This window comes from Agelaius tricolor, unplaced genomic scaffold, assembly GCF_023055355.1.
Source record: "Agelaius tricolor isolate 1412-34295 unplaced genomic scaffold, bAgeTri1.0.p SCAF_13, whole genome shotgun sequence".
Lineage (NCBI taxonomy): Eukaryota > Metazoa > Chordata > Aves > Passeriformes > Icteridae > Agelaius > Agelaius tricolor.
In genome coordinates, this window is record NW_027269273.1 from 5710367 (window position 1) to 5730262 (window position 19896).

Consider the following 19896-nt stretch of genomic DNA (forward strand, 5'->3'; position numbering starts at 1 on the left):
ATATTTTACAGGGGGTGGCGCTGGATGGGCTTTGAGGTCCCTTCCCACCCAAACCATTCCATGATTTCATGAAATCCAGTGCCACAGTGTAAGGAACAGATTGTGTTTGGTGTCACCAAAATTATCCCAAAGGGAAGGAAATGTCAGGAATTGTAGGCAAGGGGAGGCCCAGGCCACTGTGAGGCTTTCAGCCATCCCAGTGCTACTCAGACATTACTAAGCTGTTACTACACCCAGCTTGTCCCAGGTAGTATTGGAGAAGAAAGGGACTCAGGGAGATAATAACAATAATATTATTAATAATAAATGTTAATAATGCCATTATTAATAAAAAATTAATTATCTAATTATAAAACTATATAATTTTATATAATTCTATTTTAATACTTCTATAATTATTAAATTACATAATTTTATAATTAAATTATAAAAATATTAATAATTAGTTTATACAAGTAGATATTATTTAAAATGTATATTATATACCATGTATAATAGGAATATACATATAAAATGTAACATCTAGATGATTCATAGGATCTTTTAGGTTGGAAAAACCCTCTAAGATCATTGAGTCCAGCCATTGCCCCAGCACTGCCAAGGCCATCTCTGACCATGTCCCCAAGTGCCACATCCACATGGCTTTAAATCCCTGCAGTGATGGGGACTGGGCAGCTGTGACCGCCCTTTCCAGGAGGAATTTTCCCCAAAATCCCATCTAAACCTCCCCCTGAGGCTGTTCCTCTTGCCCTTGTTCCCTGGGAGCAGGGGGTGAGCTCAATGATCTCCAGAGGAACCAGGACGGTGATCCCATGAGATTGATGCCCTGGGGTGAGGGTGGCTCTAGAACAGGGAATTAATGCAAGTGGGATTTGATCTGGGAGCAGAGTCCTGCCCAAGCCACTCCTTGGCTGATCCCATCCTCTCCCTGTGGGCTGGAATTCCACTGGGATGGAAATACTCCTGGGAAAAGAATGAAACTCAGGTACTTGGTGAGGTCAGGGATTCCCTGGAGAGAGACAGGAGCTCCACGGGGATGTCCCACAGCTGGAAAAGCATGGCTGAGCTTTTTCCAGGTGTCTCTGCTCGTGATTATCAACAACCCAGCTCAGGAGAGGAAACAGAACCTGCTGCTTTGTTTTAGGGGCTAAAAACCCATCCATTCCAGCATTAAAAAGCTTTTCAACAAACCTGGGAATGGGTGTGGGATCAGCTCTGGGGTGGGAGCTGCTGGAGCAGGCCCCATGCTCACATGAAGCTTTGAAGCTCTGAGCTTTAATAGAGATTTTCCAGAAGGCTGTCAAGATTAATTTGGATTCAGGTCCTGCAGAGCCTGCCCAGCTTTAATTTTAAAGCAAATGATGTGAGGAGGAAATCAAGGAGTGTCTCCTCACTCCGTGGCTGTGCTGCTTGAACACAACCTGTGGCTCATTAGAAAGGCCTAAGGCAATGAAATAAATATTTATTTTATGAAATCTTACAGTTCCAATTTAGGAAGAGTATTTCTTCCATTTGGAGCACTTGTAGGAAGGTCCTTAAAAAATGTTTTTTCCCATTGGGTCTTCCACTTGTGCTCTGGGCATCTTTAGCTGTCTCAAGCTCAGTTTCAATCCCATATGGAACATGAAATACTCATTTTTAGATCCCATTTGCTACATTAAGTGTTCATTTTAAAATCTCATTTGCTACACTAAATGCTCATTTTTAAACATGCTTTCCTTCAAAATGATTCTAATGAAAACCAGGATAAATCCTGAAAAGACAGAGCTTGTTGATTGTTGACTTTATTCTTTGCTTTTGGGGGATTTGGGAATTTTTTTTCTTTTCCTGTATTAATGCATGAATGCAAATGCTCTTGTTAAGAAATAAATTGAATAAAACATAACGGTTTGAATGGTGCCTGCCCACAGAAAAGTCAGTGGGGTTGGACAGGATTTTTTCCTGCTGATATTAATCTAAAAAGTCCCTCTCTAATTGTGCCATTATCACAATAACAGAATTGTCACCATCTCCAATAACAGATTTTCACATGGGAGCAAAGCACAGCAGAAATTAAACTTCTGGGGGTGAAGTGAGGCTGTTCATTTAGTTATTTTGTTTTAATCTTATTTATCCTGCTGAAAATAAGTGCAGCTGGATTTCCAGGGCTCTCTGGGAATATCACCCCAATGGCACCGTGGATTTGCTGGAGTTTTCCCCAGCAGGAACATCCCACTGGCACAGGGCAGCTGCTGCTCCTTAGGGCCACCCTTAGGTGTCAATCCTTTGTTCTGAAAGCCAGGAGAAACCATAAAGACAGGAAAAATCCATTTCCTGGCTGAGAAATCCAGGAGCGCCTTGCCAACATGTCCTGGGCTGGAATGCTGAATCCCACCTTGCTCCAAGGAGTTGTGCACTAAGAAAAGTTGGGATAACTCCCCTGACTGACATAAAGCAACTCTTCTGGAGCAAGCAGCAAGTAAATATCCTTTTTCTGAGGAATATAATTTTTCTGAGGAACCAATCCATGCCTCCCTTCCCAAAATCATCAGATGATCCTTGATGGGATCAAAAGTGGCCCTAATTCTGTGGCAGTGCCTGCTCCAAGGAGGGGCTGGAAAAGGCAGCTGGTTTTTGATCCCTGTGGGTACCTGTGTCTTCGTTTGAAAGACAGGTGTCTGCTGAGGAAGGCAGGAGCCTCTCCTGAAATGGAAAATGCAAACCCCCTCCCTCCAAATTATTGTAATTTTGAAATTAAGGGGCTCTCAGGCAAAGATATGGGAATGGGAATAACAGTTCTTTATTAGGAAAATACAAAATACAAATAAAATAGTACAAAAAGATAAACAGAGTCAGACCATGCCCTGTCCCCCTGTGTGTCAGGGGGTGGCACAGCCCCATCCCATGGGGGCTCAGCCCTCCTGCAGTGCCAGCTGTGGCTCTGCTGGAGCAGGGATCCTGCACAAGGGGGGAGTTTTCCTCTGCAGCTCCAGGGCTGCTGGAGATGGGCCTGGGCTCCCTCTGGCAATGCAGGGCAGCAGAAGCTGCTCCTCTGGCAATGCACTGGGCAAAGGCTGCTGGGGTGTCCCAAAGCTCAGATTGGATCCAGGTGGGAATGCTTGGCTCCTCCCCTGGGCGGAGCATCTCCCCATGGGATGATGGGATTGGATCAGCCATGCAGGGACACTCACTGGCCATGAATGGGAGATAATTAATAATTAATGGCCCAGGAACAGCAGAGATCTTATGGAGGGAGGATTGGTTGTGGAAGAGATAAAGAAAACTCTGGTTTTAGAAAGAAAACCTGGTTTTAACAGCTGGCCCATGAACAGAAGATATCCCCCTGGAGTTATGAGGGATGAGTCAGGGAAAAGAAAAAGAACTGTCCCCCACCTGGTAATAGAATATATACTTTTGGTTACATCTTGCATTGCTACTTAAGACAACCTGCAAGATGAATCAGAGCAGTGACTCCCTCGGAAACTCAGATTTTTGGTAGCTCAATACGTGACTCAATCAATGTTAGGTCAAGGTAGATCATAGAGCAACCAGCAGTGAAAAGTGAAATGTAATTTAGTGTTGTGGATTTAGTTCCTCCTGATTATACAGGGGGAGTTTGTTGAATTCATCTCTAGTTTTCAGCCTAAATTGTGCTTTTTGTGTTAATTGAATATATTTGTCCTTATGCAAGTGCAGTGAGGTCACAGCTGTGCTAAATGCCTCTGTACTTCTCACTGCAGTATTCCCTGTTCCAGGCTTACAATGATTTCTTTCTCAAGCCAGTCCTAAAAATCATTCAATTGAATTAAAATCAGAGTATTTCAGTTAAGGAAACAACTATTTGTTAAATTAATTTGTCCAGGGAATAAAAGTTGGGGGGAGAAACTTGTGCTGTGGCAAGAATTTCCTGCTAAACATAGTAAGATCAGAATGCCTTGAAAGAGTAAATATTGCATTTTTTTTTCTTCCCAAAAAGGCTTCATAAATGAAAAAAGCTTCCTTCAGTTAAAAGAGGCTGCGGGTTCTGGTCTGTGGTGTAAATTCCAGTTCCTCCAAGGCCCTGGAAGCAGTCAGGAGAGGGTGAGGGATGTTTGGTGTCACCTTGGAGGCAGAATTGAGCTTTAGGGGTGGATACTGGGGAGAAATTCCCACTCACACAAACACAGCCTTGAATCCCAGGAAGGAAAAAATTCCTTGGGCAGGCAAGGAAAGGATTCTAGGGAGGCTGGATGTGAGAAGATGCAGAAGGTGGGGACACCCACAGGAGCTCTCTGGACATCCTCGCACCTCCTGGGATCATCCCTAAAGTGTGAGCCCAGCCTGCCTTCCAGGCTTTGTGGGATTTCAGTCCCCTGCATGGAAAAGCAGCTCTGGAAACGGCCCCACCTCTTGTCTGCCTGGTGTGTTGGGTTTTTACCTGGTGATTTGAAATCCAGGCTGTGCTGGGGACATTGAGGGCATGGCCAGGGGAGCAGCTGAGCAGGAGGAGTTGGATTTGCTGTTCCATGGAGCAGAACTGAAAGGATGCTCCATGGGATCAAACTGTCCATTCCTTCTGCCCTTTAACAGGAAAAATTGTCTTTCTTGTTTTGTGGAAAAAGCCAGGCTCAGGTTTTTCTTTAAATGCTTTTTTGTGTTGAATTTTTTTGATAGCCACAGTTTAGTCTCTGCAACCCTTTGTGAATGCTGGGAATGGGTAGGAGGGGGCTGGGGCAGATACTGCTCACTGAGAGAGGTTAAATATTGACAATACACATTTTAAACTAAGGAAATCCTTATTGGAGGCAATGCACCACAGGGAAAAGGGAGGAGAAAGGAAAAGGAGGCAGAAGGGTCAGGGTCTGGTTGATTCAGGGCAGGATGGAAGGGGCGGATTAATTCCTTCAGTTCTGGCATCAGCTGGGTTTGAAATATTGGTTAATACACATTGCAGTAAGTCAATATCTCATTTTAATTTTGCTAGTTCATAGAATTAAAGAATGGGTGGAGTTGGAAGGGACATTGAAGATCAACAACACATCCCAGCCCTGCCATGGCAGGGACACCTTCCACTGTCCCAGGCTGCTCCAGCCTGGCCTTGGGCACTGCCAGGGATGCAGGGGCAGCCCCAGCTGCTCTGGGCACCCTGTGCCAGGGCCTGCCCACCCTGCCAGGGAACAATTCCTCCCTCACACTCAATCCAAGCCCCCCTCTTTGCACAGAGCTGTCCCTTGGCACAGGGGAGGGACAGCCCTGGTGAGACCCCATGGGAATAAGTCCTGGTTCCCTGAGGATGTTGCAGTGTTTACCCTGATTTTTCAGGTTTTGTTGTTTGTTTTTTTTTTTTTCCTCTTTCATTCACCTCAGAGTTTACTTGATGAGATAAACTCTAATTTACTGACAAGATTGCTGTGCTCCGTGAGCTCCTGTCCTTACATTTCCAAAGAGAACAAAACCTCAATGTCCTTTTCCCCCTTTTTGATTCTGTCATTGAGGAAAAAACACCCTCAGAGACCCACTTGTGATCTCCAGAGGCACAAGGCCTGGTTTAGGTTTAACTTGCTGCCTTCTATTTATAGATTATTCTATTGTTGTGCTTCTACTGAGAATTTGAAAATATGATGCCAGGAATTAAATCTTGGCCTTTTTCCTCTGGTTTTTATCCTTTAAAAATAATGGTGTTTATTTTTACTTGGTATTTTTGTTTTCCAAATCCCTCTTTTTTTCTTTTTGTTTTTTTGGTTTTTTTTTTATTTTTTTATTTTTTTTATTTGAAGGATGAGTGCTGCCTTTTTTGATTTTTTTTTTTTTGCCATCAGTTATTCATTTTGCCCACAATGAGAATCACGTTTTACTTTTCAGCACCTGCAGAGTGGGTTTTCAGGTACAGATGGATCAGCAGGGTGAAATCACTGGTAAAACAAATGTTCTGTGGTTTTCTCCTGATGCAAACAGGCCCAGAATCCAACCCTCAGTGGTGCTACAGAGCCTTCCAGGGTGGTTCCATCCCACATCCTGCCTGTTCAGGGAAAGACAACTCCTTTTGTCAGGAATTTTGCATCAAGTCAGGCCCAATCCTGGCTCTTGGCCCAGGAATTCTGAGCTCCAGGGCAAAGCAGGCTGTGACAGGACTTCAAATCCTTCAGATTGTGTTTTCTGCAGCTCCAGCTCTTCACAGCTCAGTGCAGAACATTAGGCACAACTGGAGATTTATTGAGGTGTTAGGGTTTGTTTGAAGTCACTCATCCTTTCCAAATTATCATTTGGGATTGAAATATTGATGGCTGTGCATAGCAAAGGGATTGTTTTGTGTTGCTTACTAAAATGTGGAGAAGAGTGGAGTGATGGGAGGGATTGGAGTGAAAGGTTGGGGCTTTTTGCTGCCAGTATTAAAGTAGATGCAATTATTAAATATTTTGATCACATTCTGGAGTGATTTGAAACACAGGGCTCTGAAAGGTGGTGGGATGTCTGAGTGGGGATCTGCAGCTACACCCTGCATGGCTTCCTTGAGGTTTCCCTCAGGAGGGGATGCCTTAAGGAGGCTGATCTAGAACAGAGACCGGACAGGGTTAAAGAATAAAGCAGGGATTTATTAAAGGGATCTCCTGCATGGATCCACCTTGGGCAGCACAAGAGCCCAGCCAGGGCTGCACCCAAGGTGAACCAAAATGGTCCCAAAATGGACACCTGGTCACAGGGTCTGTCACTGTGATCAGTTCTGCTCCATTTGCATCTTGCAGTTCATTGTCCAGTTACAGCTTTAGGTTATGGAGTCCCATCCTTGTTTTTCTCTCTCCAGCCCACGTTGTTTGTGCTCTTGGGCTGAGATTTGGATCATTTGTCCTTGGTCCCCAGCTGGAGCAGGAATTGTTTTGTCTCCCTGCTCTGTGCACAGAGCTCAGCATCCCTAAATGTGAAGCTCAGAACTGCACACTAAAGCAGCACAGAGTCTGAAAAATATAAAAGCTAAAACCTGAGGCAACATTGCTCCAAAATAGTGGGGCAAGACTTGTTTGGGGGTTATTTTGCTGAGAATCTCTGGAGCTGTGACCTATCAGCTCTAGGAAATGCTCAGGGCAGCTGTTCACTTCCCTTGCTGGGGCAGAGGAGAGAGGAGCCAAGCCATGCTTGGTATTTAAGTATTAAGTACCAAGCCATGCTTGGTATTTAAGTATTAAAAATGATGAGTTGTGGTGAATTGTAAAGGATGAGACATCTGGAGGTAGAATACAACAGGTTTTACCCCTTAATTTATAAACTAATCCTGAACTGTTGGAAGATACCAAGCGGTTTGATGTTCATCCCTGTCCCTCTCTGGTGTGACTGCAGATGTCCCCAGATTGTTGTGCTCCCCTTGTGCCCCACACAGAGAGTCCCTCAGGATGTCACCAGGGTGCCTGAAGAGTTGAAGGACCTTCAGCTGCTGCTCAGTGATCAGTATTGGATTACTCATCAATGGATTGGAAATCAAGGCAAAAGCATAAACACACAGGTTTAGGACTTATTGCACCTGAGTGCCTCAGCAAAGGATGCTCACTTTAAGCAGGATCAGTATGATTTGGGTCTCTTCCTTAACCTTCTTTTTGAAGTTTCCCCTGACCCATTAGACTCCCCTTCCTCTGGCCTCCAGTGGTGTTTTGGGAGCCCTTGGACAGCATGCAGCCATTTGATAATCACAGATATTTCAGAGCTCATCCTGACACTTCTCATAAAAAGCCATTTATTTCCCTATCCAGCCTGTTATCACTCAGACAGTGCCCATTCTTGTGTCCATTTTCCTGCTCAGATAACAAATATCCCTCCCAAAGCAGCTGACAGCCTGCTCTCCTCACAGGAGAAGGATTTCAGCAGGGCCAGGAGTCTGCTTGGAAATATTTTGCTTTTTTGATCAGGCCAAGTAAGGAACTCTTCATACAGGGGCAGAAATGCAGCTGGAGGCTTCCAAACTCTGTTTCCTTTTTCCTGGCTCATAACCACATCAGCTCCTGTGTGATAAGAGGATTATTGTCTTTATCATTAGGATTATTTTTCAAATGAAGGAGGAACCTGAGCATCTCTTGACAGGTTAGAGGGTGAAGTTTAGCTTCTCTGTTGTGTTTTTTTTTATCTTTTCTAAGAAGAAATGCCTGATTTTCCCTGCAGTGACCTGGATTGAATCTGATTAGCCATGGAAGTCCATGGGAGGAGAAGTGCTCCTGTGGGAATGTTGGGTCTGCCAGGATCAGAGATGCCTTTGGGTGGTGTTTGCTGGGATTTCTTCTCCTTGCAAAACTGTTCCTTGTCTTGGGTTTATGATGGAAAACCAGCTAGAAGGTCTCTGGTATAGTATTTTAGAGAATTCCAAAGGAAACTGGGCTAAAATATGTTAAAATCCATGGAATCTTCGGCAGAGAAAGTCAAGGAAAAAAGGGCCTTTTTCTGCACAGCTGGTGGAAAAGTTTGAGCACAGCCTAATTATGAGGAGGATGTCTCAGGCTTCATGTTTGAAAACTCTGTCTCTAAGCTGCCTTTGGAGCCTAATGAAAACTGGAGCCTGCCTGCAAATCCACAATGCCAAGCAAAGCCTTCTGGAGGAGCATTAATTTGATGGAAAATGCAGCTTTGGGGCTGAATAAATCATCGACAGGCTGCTTCAGAAATGAACAATTTCATCTCTCTGGGTGCTGGATTCCTCCCAGGATGAAGAGGCTCTGAGGAAGAGGGCAGAGCTGAGGGTGGGGTCAGACAGGCTGGGGACACTGTTGCCTGAGGATGGATGATGGATGGATTATTAAATGGGCTGGAATTTGGCAGGGCTGGCAGGCCTGGAGAGAGGTAATTAATGGCTTGGATGTTTAATTGGTGCCAGGGAAAGGCAGAGGGTGGTGGGGTTGATGTGAGGCAGATGCTCCACATCTCCTCTCACACTGCTCAAGGCCACACCTGGAGGGCTCTGTCCAGTTCTGGGCCCCCCCAGCTCCCTCCTGGGGCTCCAGCCCCTTCCCCAGCTCTGCTCCCTTCCCTGGCAGCCTTTTGTCATGAGGAACCCAAAATTAAACTTCCAAGGGCTGCACTTGAGGACCTCATGGTGCTGACAGGGCTCATGGTGCATGTTTAATGTTTGATGAGTTTCTCAGCTGTCCCTTCTAGCTGATCTCTGAATTCCTGCCCATGATGACAGCATTCCCAAAGTCTCCAAGCCTCAGGTTGGAGTGGAGGTAGAGAAAACCTCAGATCCCAGCAGGAATTGCAGTGTCCATCAATACTTAGTAGGTAACTTGGAGTTCCTCTTATTTTCATGAAGGGTTCATTGAAGTTTCAATTTGCTGTGAAGTTCTTTAGGGTTTCCTAAGTGGGTTTTTAGTACAAAGACCCAGCATTTTGCTGTGAAGCTCTTTAGGGTTTCCTAAGTGGGTTTTTAGTACAAAGACCCAGCATTTTGCGCATCCAGGACTTCAGCCTTGTTGGGAAGAGCCTCTGCCACGGCTGCTTTCTCCTGGCACCAATTCCCAGAGAGTTCAGTGATGTGATGGTGGCTAAAGACATGCTTTGGGTTCTGTTAGAAAGGGGGATTTAGAAACACAGCTCTGAAATGAATTCCCTGGCCTGAAAAAATGAGTGGAAATTCACTTGCCATGGCTGGAGGAGAGGGGAAACCTTGAGATAACTGGAATTGTGCCTACAGAGTAATGGAGTGCTTGGGTGGTGGCAGTTCTTTTAAGAAATAAGTGACCGTGTGTGGTGGTGTTTGTGAGTCCCAGGACAAGGGAAGAGATGAGAATCTTGACTCCATGTTTCAGAAAAGCTGATTTATTATTTTATGATATTATAGTATATTATATTAAAAGAAAATGCTATACTAAAACTATACTAAAGAAAGAGAAAGGATTTCATCAGAAGGCTAAAAAGAAAGATTATAAAATCTTGTGGCAGACTCAGAGTCTGACACAGCTGGACTGAGATTGGTCACCAAGTAAAAACAATTCACATGGAACCAATCAAAGATGCACCTGTTGGTAAACCATCTCCAGCCCACATTCCACAGCCATCAAATAGTTTTTGTTTACATTTCGTTTCTGAATCCTTCAATGAAGGATTCATTGAAGTTTCAATTTGCTGTGAAGTCCTTTAGGATTTCCTAAGTGGGTTTTTAGTACCAAGACCCAGCATTTTGCGCATCCAGGACTTCAGCCTTGTTGGGAAGAGCCTCTGCCACGGCTGCTTTCTCCTGGCACCAATTCCCAGAGAGTTCAGTGATGTGGTGGTGGATAAAGACTCACTTTGGGTTCTGTTAGAAAGGGGGATTTAGAAACACAGCTCTGAAATGAATTCCCTGGCCTGAAAAAATGAGTGGAAGTTCAATTGCCATGGCTGGGGAAGAGAGGAAAACTTGGGATAACTGGAATTGTGCCCACAGTGCTTGGAGTAATGGAGTGCTTGGGTGGTGGCAGTTCTTTTAGGGATAACAGAAATTCACTAGCCATGGCCACCTTCCTGTCATGGGCCAGTAAAAAACAAGCATGGCAAAAGCCAAGGCAAGGTGTTAGTCCTCCACATGGGCTAATTGGTTGTAACTGGCTGGAAATCAGAAAGCTCCAGTGCAGATTTGATGTTGTCACTTAACCCCACGTCTTCCTAATCTAAGTGGATTTTTCTCCCTACTGGAAAAGGCTGGGACATAATTTTTTTTAAATTTTATTTTTTTAATTTTTATATTCTTGTGACAAAGCATCGTGAAAAAATGCATTTCAATAAGAACAAAAATTTAATCAGGAGTCTGGTGAGCTGTCACTTTAGTTAACTCTTAACCAACACAGAGCCCTTGAGATGTGTGTTGGGATGAGCTTGGTGTGATCCTGGTGCCAACTGGAATCCTTTGGGAAGGGAGACGTGGCCAAGTTTGTTCAGGCAAAACCAAAATAGCACCGGCTGGCTCTGAGGAGCTTTGAAATAAAGGGAATTATTACTTCCCCTGCAGAGGGAGTATAAAATGAATGAGTTCATCCAGACCCTTCTGACAGAGGGATTTGAATGTTTGTCAGTGATCCGGGTGAAACAGTTGCTGAGTGCAGCCAAATCATATCCTGTATACAAAAACCAAAAAAAACCCCAAAAACAAAACAAAACAACAACAAAAAAAAAGTAAAACAAAAAACCCAAATCAAGAGAAAAAATAGGGACAATCTTTGGGTCCACCTTGGTGTAGCACAGGACTCGGGGGCACATCTGCTCTGTGAAGTGTGTGAGAGTCTGAAGGCCAAGCTAAGTAAAGATCTGGGCACAATTCCAAACTAAAAGCTCATTAACTCCAGCTCTGTGTTGCTTTGACCTCTGGGATGTGCATGAGGACACCCCTGGATGCTCTTTGGCAGGGAATTGGGAGCTAATTTTGGCCTTGACATTACAGAATGATGCTGCTGGAGATGAAGCCCTGGCTCAGGAAAAGCCCCTGCTTTGCTGTTTGGGTGCAATATGGGGTGTGAGGGAAATATTGTGGCAATATTTCCTTCCATTCATGGGATAACAGCCATGATTCATGAGGAAATGGGATAATTCCTGTGTTTAGGTTGTGTTTAGGTCTCTGCAGAACTGGAGGCTGGAGGATGTATAAATATGGGATTAATGCAGTGAGTTGGTGTCTATACAATTTATATCCTGTGTGTTGCTGCCTTGGAATTATTTGTTTCACATGCCTGCAGCTTGGTGAGCACATCAATGGCTAATCTGACAGGTAAAGCAAGAAATTTGGCTTAAATGTGTATTTAAAATGATTCCTAAGGTGGTTTAGGGAGCTTTTCCTCTTTTTTTTTTGCTCAGAGTGGCAGGTTCTTTCCTGGAGAAAGCCTCTACAACCTCTGTAACTACTGGAGGAGTAAAGGGAGGGTGTCAGATCATTCCTTACTGAGTTGTTTCCCTCTCAGAGTTGAATTATCCCTGCTTTTAGCTATCTGCTCTCTCTTAATCTCCCTGGGGTTATCTCTGTGTGGTGTCAGAGTCCCACCCAGGTGGGTGAGAGCAGTGAGGACGTGGTGGATGTGTTTTTAGAGGATGATGGATGGTGCTGGCTCCTCCAGCTTGTCCTCCTCCCCGGCCAGCTGCTGGGGTGGCTTTTGCACCCCTCTGTGGTTCACATCATTCCCAATATTCCAACTGTCCTCTGGAATTTGGGACAAGGTGAGCAGTAAGTCAAGGTGATGGGCTTTATTCTCCTCCTTAAATATCCCAGGGCATGAAATTGGATTTGGATTTTAAGAGGTGAAAACCCCCCAAGTTTGCAGTTTGTTCTGGCACGAAGCAGTAACCTTTACCAGGAAGAAACTCCATGGAGAATGCAATAAAAGGGGAATTTACATCTGTTTCATCCAAAAGCTGTCATTTCCAAACCAAAACCAACTCATATTTGAATTAAAGCTCATCAAGAGCTGCTCAGGAAAGCCAGGAATATTTGTTTCAATATTTGTTACAACAAAGTCAAGCAGTTTTGACCATTCCAAAACTTAGGTGCTCCCACAGATTGCCAGGTGGATTTGTTTGGAACATGTACAAATTGGGTAAATTCTTGTTTCTGTGCTTGAAGATTAGAAATGATTCTGTATGTGCACATCTCCAATCATCTGTCCTGAGTGAAGTTCACATCCTTTACCTGGTAATTGTTGTGTTTTGTCTCAGCAGAGCCCAGGAAAGATGAGGCACAAAGCCTTTAATGTGATTACAGAGAGCTGTTAAACGTGCATCTCATTATGTGGAGTGTCTGGAGGCCTGGCAGGCTGCCTTCCCCACACAAGCAGTGCTCTCCCCTCATGAAGATACAGAAATATTGATCTAAAGATAGGCAATAATTAGCACAGAAGAAGATGTTACAGGAAATAGCCCCTGGCACTGTCAATAGAGGATCTTGTTCAGAAGTTGTTGTTGAGCATGAAATCACTGCTGAGTAATATGAACTGATTTGATCACTAAATGCCCACAGATTATAAATTTGGTAAATTGATTATTTATCTTTTATCTTTATTTATTAATTATCTTTTATGCCCCTAACTCCCAGAGACTCTCACTGTGTCACAGAAAATTCTCAGTGATGGGAGCCTGGGGTAGGAGTTTGGTTCAGGAGCTGAGCAGGACCAGGGAAAGGCTTTTAACCATTGGCATCTTCCCCTTTATGGAGTGGGAAGAGTTAAATTTGTGTTGATTTGAGGAAAACAGAGAATGGGGCTCCTCTTTGAGAGCTTCCAACTGAACTCAGACTGGGAGGAACTGCAGGGACCTGCACCGAAGAGGAGAGCAATGGAGCTCTGCCCTTTTTTCCACTTCTTTTGAGCCAAAAATTAGGGACTCGTGTCTGGGAGTTCAAAATCCAGTTCTTTTCTCACTCTTGGGCTGCCCTGAACCTGCTGCTCAGGGTGGAATGGCTGGAGTCCCTGGAAATGCTCAAGGCCAGGCTGGACAGGGTTTGGAGCAGCCTGGGACAGTGGAAGGTGTCCCTGCCATGGCAGGGGTGGCACTGGATGGGCTTTAAGGTCCTTCCCAACCTAAACCATTCCATGGATTTCTGATTCCATGACCAAGGCTGCACCCCAGGGCTGTGGTAACCAAAGTCAGACAATTCGGAGGTGGGAAGAGAAAGAATTTGTAATAGCCCCCTCCTATGAAGAATTAATCTGTGTGAGCAAAAAGATGGGGTTTAATTTCTGCATCTGGACTCAATTTGGAGACTCCTCCTGGGAATCTGGAGAGGAGTTAATGACTCACAATGTGCTTAATTACCTGTAAATTACTTTGTGCTGAGCAGACAGAAAGTAAGAGTTGGGCAGAGTGCAATGAAAGTTCTTTAGCCAAGACAAAAATGAAAGAGGAGGAAAGAAGCACTGTGGTACCACAGGTGTCAATGACAAGTCCAGAAAAAAAGTGGATTTGTATAGAATTATAGAATCCCAGAAAGAATTTATTTGGAAGGGCCTTAAATCCCATCCAGTGCCACCCCTGCCATGGCAGGGACACCTTCCCCTGTCCCAGGCTGCTCCAGCCTGGCCTTGGGCACTGCCAGGGATGCAGGGGCAGCCCCAGCTGCTCTGGGCACCCTGTGCCAGGGCCTGCCCACCCTGCCAGGGAACAATTCCTCATTCCCAATGTCCCATCCAGCCCTGCCCTCTGGCACTGGGAAGCCTTTAGAAGGTCAAGGACAAGGGCAGCACCTCCCTGGGCTGGGCTTTCCAAGGACACCTGTGTGCATGGTGAAATCAGGGCCATAAATAAGTGTGGGAGTTCTGTCCTGAGTGGAAGGAGATTTAAAACACTCATAAATGCTCATGAGAAAAGGAGTCACATAATGTGGCTGCCTGGGTAGGATCACCAACAATGGAATGGTGGTTTTGGTTTGTTTTTATTTCAGGGAGTTAATTCTGCTTTCACACTGGAGCCACACTGTTGTTAATACTGGTACAAATCCCATTTTTGAAGCAAGCCTTAGTCATGCTACTAATGGGAGCATTTTCTCTTCAGCACCTTTAAAAGTTCTCTAAATGGTGCCATTTGTGCTCTGATATCTTAATGTTTTTATGTCCAGGCAGAGACGGGGCTGGTTTTCCTGCACCGAGTCCATTTGCACATCATAATGATCATTTTATGCATTTGTCCTCTCCTTGCATGGGATGAATTTTTAATGTGCAGGCAGAGGGTGACATTTTTATTGCTTTTACGGGCATCAGGAATGCATTTTAAATTCAATTATGTACTGTCTCTGGAAATACCACACAAGTGACTTGCCAATAAATACATCTCGTGGATTACTGGAAACTAACAGGGACAGTAATCACTGGAGTAACTTCACTGGGCCAATTTTTGTCACTCCAAAAAAATACAGGTTAATGCATATTAGGAGGAATAATTCAAGCTTCATATAGACACTGATAAACCAGCATAATTATTTCTGGAAAAAGATGAAAAGAGTTTGTGCAGCTCAATGGAGACAAACTCACTGGGTGCCCCAGTAGCTCGATATGCAATTAGAAATCAGTGTTTTAAAGGGTAGGGGAAGTCAGAAAAGGGCATTCCATGTACTGAACACCAGCTCAAAGAACTCACAGGATTTGTGCTCTGGAATTGAGCTGGAGATGAAGACAAATCAGGCTTAGGCTGAAGTGTCCTCAGAGGGATGGTAAAGAATCCTGAAGTTGTTAATAATTGAGCAAATTCCAGCTGACCTGCCGTGAATCACTGTTCTGTTAAGCTGCTGACAAGGAGGGGGAGCAGAACCAGCTGGCCAGAGCACACCAGGAATCAATCAGAATCTGGTTTAACAAGAAAATCCAAACCACTGGAAAACTGGGGACATAAAACTCAGAGCAAATTGGGATCTGTGGGTGCAGGCACACACATGTGTGGGCATGGGATTTGTAATGCTTTGTGGGGAGATAAAAGGTGGTGAAAATAAAATAATGTCACTTGAAACAAGTAATTAGAGTGTAAGTCCTTATCCAGAGGAGGTAAATGCAGGAGGAATCATGGAATAGGGCATGGAATAACAGAGTGGTTCCTGTTTGCAGGGATCATCTGCTCCAAAACCTCCTTTAAAACAGCTGAGCTTGAGTTGATCCCACCACCACCCCAGGGAAATCTGGAGGGAGCAGATGCCCTGTCCAACACAGCCTCTATTCCTCTGCAGCTCTAGGATAGGAGATCTCAGCAGCTCCTGGATCCTCTGAGGAAACCAGGATTGCAATGTGGATTTTTCTGTCCAGGCTAATGGGATTTACCCTTCTGAACACCACCAGGGATCCAGGACCTTGTGTTCCCCTGTGTTCCAGGTTAAACTGATGTTTCAGTAAATCCCAATCCTTCTCAAAGTGTTCCCAGCACTGTCTCCATGAGGTTCCAGATCTAAGGGATAAGGGACAATGTCCCTGAGCCTCTCAGCTCCACTGCAGCCCCCACTGGATTTTGACTGGAGAAAGGTAAAAGCACCTCTTGATAAGAAAATATCCAGCCTTGTGTCCTTGGCTTTCTCTTGGACAGAGCTTTGCCCCACATGGTGCTGCTCCTGTCCTTTCCCTATTGCTGGAAATGGAGAATGAGACAAAAAACTCAGTTTATGGGGTTTCTAAATCCACTCCCCTTTGCCTTCCTTCACCTGTAGATGATCTTTCCACCTGAACTTCCTCCCATGTGGGTACTAACCACTCCGAATCCATAATAAGTGACAAATGTGTTATTCCAATGACACTTAAAGGGATTTTTGGGTGTTGTTATTGAGAAAAACCAATTTTAAATCAATCCTTGTGTGCCCGCTCCAGTGCTGCTGCCCTGATCTCTGTGCCTGGTCCACAACTGAGCTGTTGAGCACATGTGGGCCATTGAAGGGAATTTTGTTGGACATTAATCACCCCAGAGGAATAAACTGAGTCATCTGCAAACATGTGGAATGATCATCAATAAATCAGGAATGACAGGAAACCAGGAATGGATTTATGGAAGTGCTTTCAACACCTGTTGCTGGCTCCTTTTAACAGTATTTTGATATCTGTCAATGAGTCAGATTTTAATCTGAAGTGTTTCCTTCTAAACACATTGAATGGTGGTTTTAATCAAGATTAAATGTGGCCTTGCATAAATCAATGTACAGAAAATAAGATCTGCAAGACAGTCATAATCGTATCATGATGACCTTCTTTCAATGAAAAAATGAAATAAAATAGAGCTGACTAGCATAAATTATATTTTACAATCAGTTTTGATGGGCTGGTGGAGCCAATGTTGGATGAGGATGGGCTCTGGGAATGGCCAGGCTCTTGGATGCTGCTCTGGGAAAAGAGGCAGGGCAGGATATCCTGGATTGCATGGCTCAGGGCAAAAGCTCAGCACCAAAACTGGGTTCATTCCTTTTGGATCCATCTTCCCTGTCCTTTCCCCTTCCCTGACCTCCTCATGGGCTAAAGTGGGGTCAGGTGTTCCCTTCTGTTTGCTGCATGTCTGCCACAGAAATCCTGGAATTCTGTCCTGCCTTTTATTATTTCTCTGTCCAAATATCAACCAGGGAGCCCACAGATGTTCCCAGCCACTCCAATTCCTGGATTGTCTTCATCACTTTTGGAACAGGACAAGAAGAAAAGGTTTGGAGGCTCAGCCATGGGCCTAGGGAATGACAGAGCAGGGTGCCAGTGGAATTCCCTTCCTGGGATAACCCTGTCACGTGCTGACCTTTTGTCATCTGTTGAACAGCAATTAATTAAACAAATTGGTGGAATTTAGTGAAGCTTTCATGCTGCAGTGGAGCAAATAATGGAAAAGAGAAAATGCTGGAGAGAACAAAATGAAACATCTGTTGGGATTCAAGCGGGGATGGATCCAAAGGAAATGTCCCAGGAATAAATTCTCTCTAATGGCAGGACAGGGGCTGTTCCATGGATCAAGTGACCCATGGCTGGTCAGTCTCGCTGGTGACCACTGACCAGAAGGTTCCTCCCCTTTTCCAAACTGCTTTGGACCTGGAATGTTGCACTTTCCCCTCATGGATCATCTGAACCAGAGATGCTCCAGTTGGAAGCTTGGATGTCCTGCTCCCAACAGGACTGGGATGAGCCTGGGTGTAGGATCAAGAATTGAGGCTTGGATTTGGGATCACCAGCCCCAGATAAGCTGTGCTGGGGGACAAAGCCAGGACTGGGATGAGCCTGGGTGTAGGATCAAGAATTGAGGGTTGGATTTGGGATCACCAGCCCCAGATAAGCTGTGCTGGGAGAAGAAGCCAGGACTGGGATGAGCCTGGGTGTAGGATCAAGAATTGAGGCTTGGATTTGGGATCACCAGCCCCAGATAAGCTGTGCTGGGAGAAGAAGCCGGGACTGGGATGAGCTTGGGTGTAGGATCAAGAATTGAGGCTTGGATTTGGAATCACCAGTCTGGGAGAAGCTGAGAGGGTTTGACAGAATTATATGGAATTACTGCAATTGGCTTCCCAGCACAGAGCTTTTTTTTGTTTATTTTGGGTTTTTTATTGCCCATTATGCTGCTTGCCTGTCTCTAATATTCCCAAGATTATGTTTTCATAAACAATTGTATTTTCGAGCTGTGTGTGGAATCTGTCAGGCTTTATTTGATTATTTCTCCAATAGAGCCCAGGGCCCTTGAAAATCCTCAACCTTTAATTCATTTCCAGCTGTGGAGGCTTTGCTGTGCATAGGAAATTTTGGTCTCCAAGATGAAAAGGGAGAATCAACAGAGCTGTAAAGTCTGGGATTAAATCATCCTTCTCCTTTCTTTAATTCAATAAAGGACTCATATCCTGGAGAAAGGGATGTCCCACCCATGGCTTTAGAGGTACTTTAAAAATATTTAGGATTCTGTGCAGGTAATAAATCACAAGGAAGGGGTTTTGCCCATTCATGAGTTGGGATCATGGAATTGGGCTCATTTGGATCTTCTGGTGGTCTTGCTGGGGATCTCTGTGGTTGGCACAGCACTGCTTATTTGTGGGAAGGTCTCAAATGCCTCTGAGTTGGATTTTCATGGGGCCAATCCCAGGATTTCATCCTGGTGTGCTTGTGCTGGGTTTTCGCCATGAAAGGAACAAAATTCTTTGGATTTTGGTACCGTGTTTTGTGGCTTATTCCTCTGGGGGTAACTAAATAATTCTTGGAAGCCTGTTCTCATTGGTGAGTTCAGAAGTGATCCTCTGGTGATCACTCAGAGGGGATTTTCTTTGGACTTGTCCCTCCATAAATCATCTCAGATGTATCAGCCAGAGTGAGGAGCTCAAGGTTGCTCCCAAACCCAGTGTCTGGGATTTGGTGATGCTGCCAGCCACGGGGTCACCCCTGCTAGCTCCCAACCTAGGAATGTGTTGGGCAGGACATCCATGTTTTAAAAATTTTCATAGTAACTAACAACAAAAAAGGTTTAATGCTTTGTGAATTCTGGAGATTCACTCAACACCTGTGTAAGGGAGCAATTAAAAAAAAAATATTACTCAGGATGCCAGGGTGTGTGAGGCTGCAGGAGCTCAGTGGGCACCTGGTGTCCCCTCCCTGCTCCAGCAGGGCCATGCCAGAGGCCAGGGCACAGCATTGTGTGCAGCCAGCTGTGGCCCAGCCCCAGGGAGGAGAGCCCCCAGGCTGTGTGGGCAATGTGCTCAGGGCTGGGCAGTGCCCAGGGCAGAAGTTGTGCCTCCTGTGCAGGGCAATTGCTGGGCTCAGGCCCTGCCCGTGGCTCTGGGGCCATTGCTGGGCCCCGGAGCAGAGCCTGGGCCCTGCTCTGCCCCTCCCTGCAGCCAGGGCCAGCCAGGCCTGAGGGCCCCTCTCAGCTGGGGCTCCTCTCCAGGCTGAGCAGCCCCAGCTCCCTCAGCCTTGCCTGGGCACCCACAGCCTCCAGGCCCTTGCTCAGCTCCAGCAGCTCCTGGCCCTTTCAGGTCCCTTTACTTTGGGGAGGTTGCCCAGGAGAATGTAAAAAGCTGGTGATTCAGAGGATGTTAAAAACATTTACAGCTTATCTTTCTTTTGTGTACATGTAATTCTGAAGGCAGCAAATGATGGTGATCTCTGTGATATGTTCATTTAGTGGGGGTGGTTAAAAGGAGGACGGAGCGTTCCAGCAGCAAACAGGGCTGTGCTTGGAGAGGGTGTCAGTGGCTCCATGAAAAAGAGATTATTATGAGGCTGTCAAGTGCAGCAGAGATCTCCTAGACACAAGACTGCTGACTTCATTTGATCTTGGATATGTTGTAAATACCCAATTTAGAGGAAAGAGAGACACCAGACCGTGCATGCAAATGCCACTTGTCCCTTATTTACACTCACTGCGATTTTGACACACTGATCAGTGTTAAGGATCTCTTTTGAGGCGCACTGTGAGAATCAGTCCCAAAAATCTTTGTTTTCTACCTTGTGTGAGGTAATGGTCTTTGTTGGACTTCATTCTGGTGCTCCAGGGTTGCAAGGCCAGGTTGGACAGGGTTTGGACAGCCTG

The 19896-nt window shown here is 45.2% G+C and overlaps 1 protein-coding gene across 3 annotated transcripts in view; it reads left to right on the forward strand.

Moving 5' to 3' along the window:
- Positions 1-19896, forward strand: part of PRKG1 (protein kinase cGMP-dependent 1) — a 383398-nt gene that overhangs the window by 244754 nt on the left and 118748 nt on the right. The window lies entirely within an intron of this gene.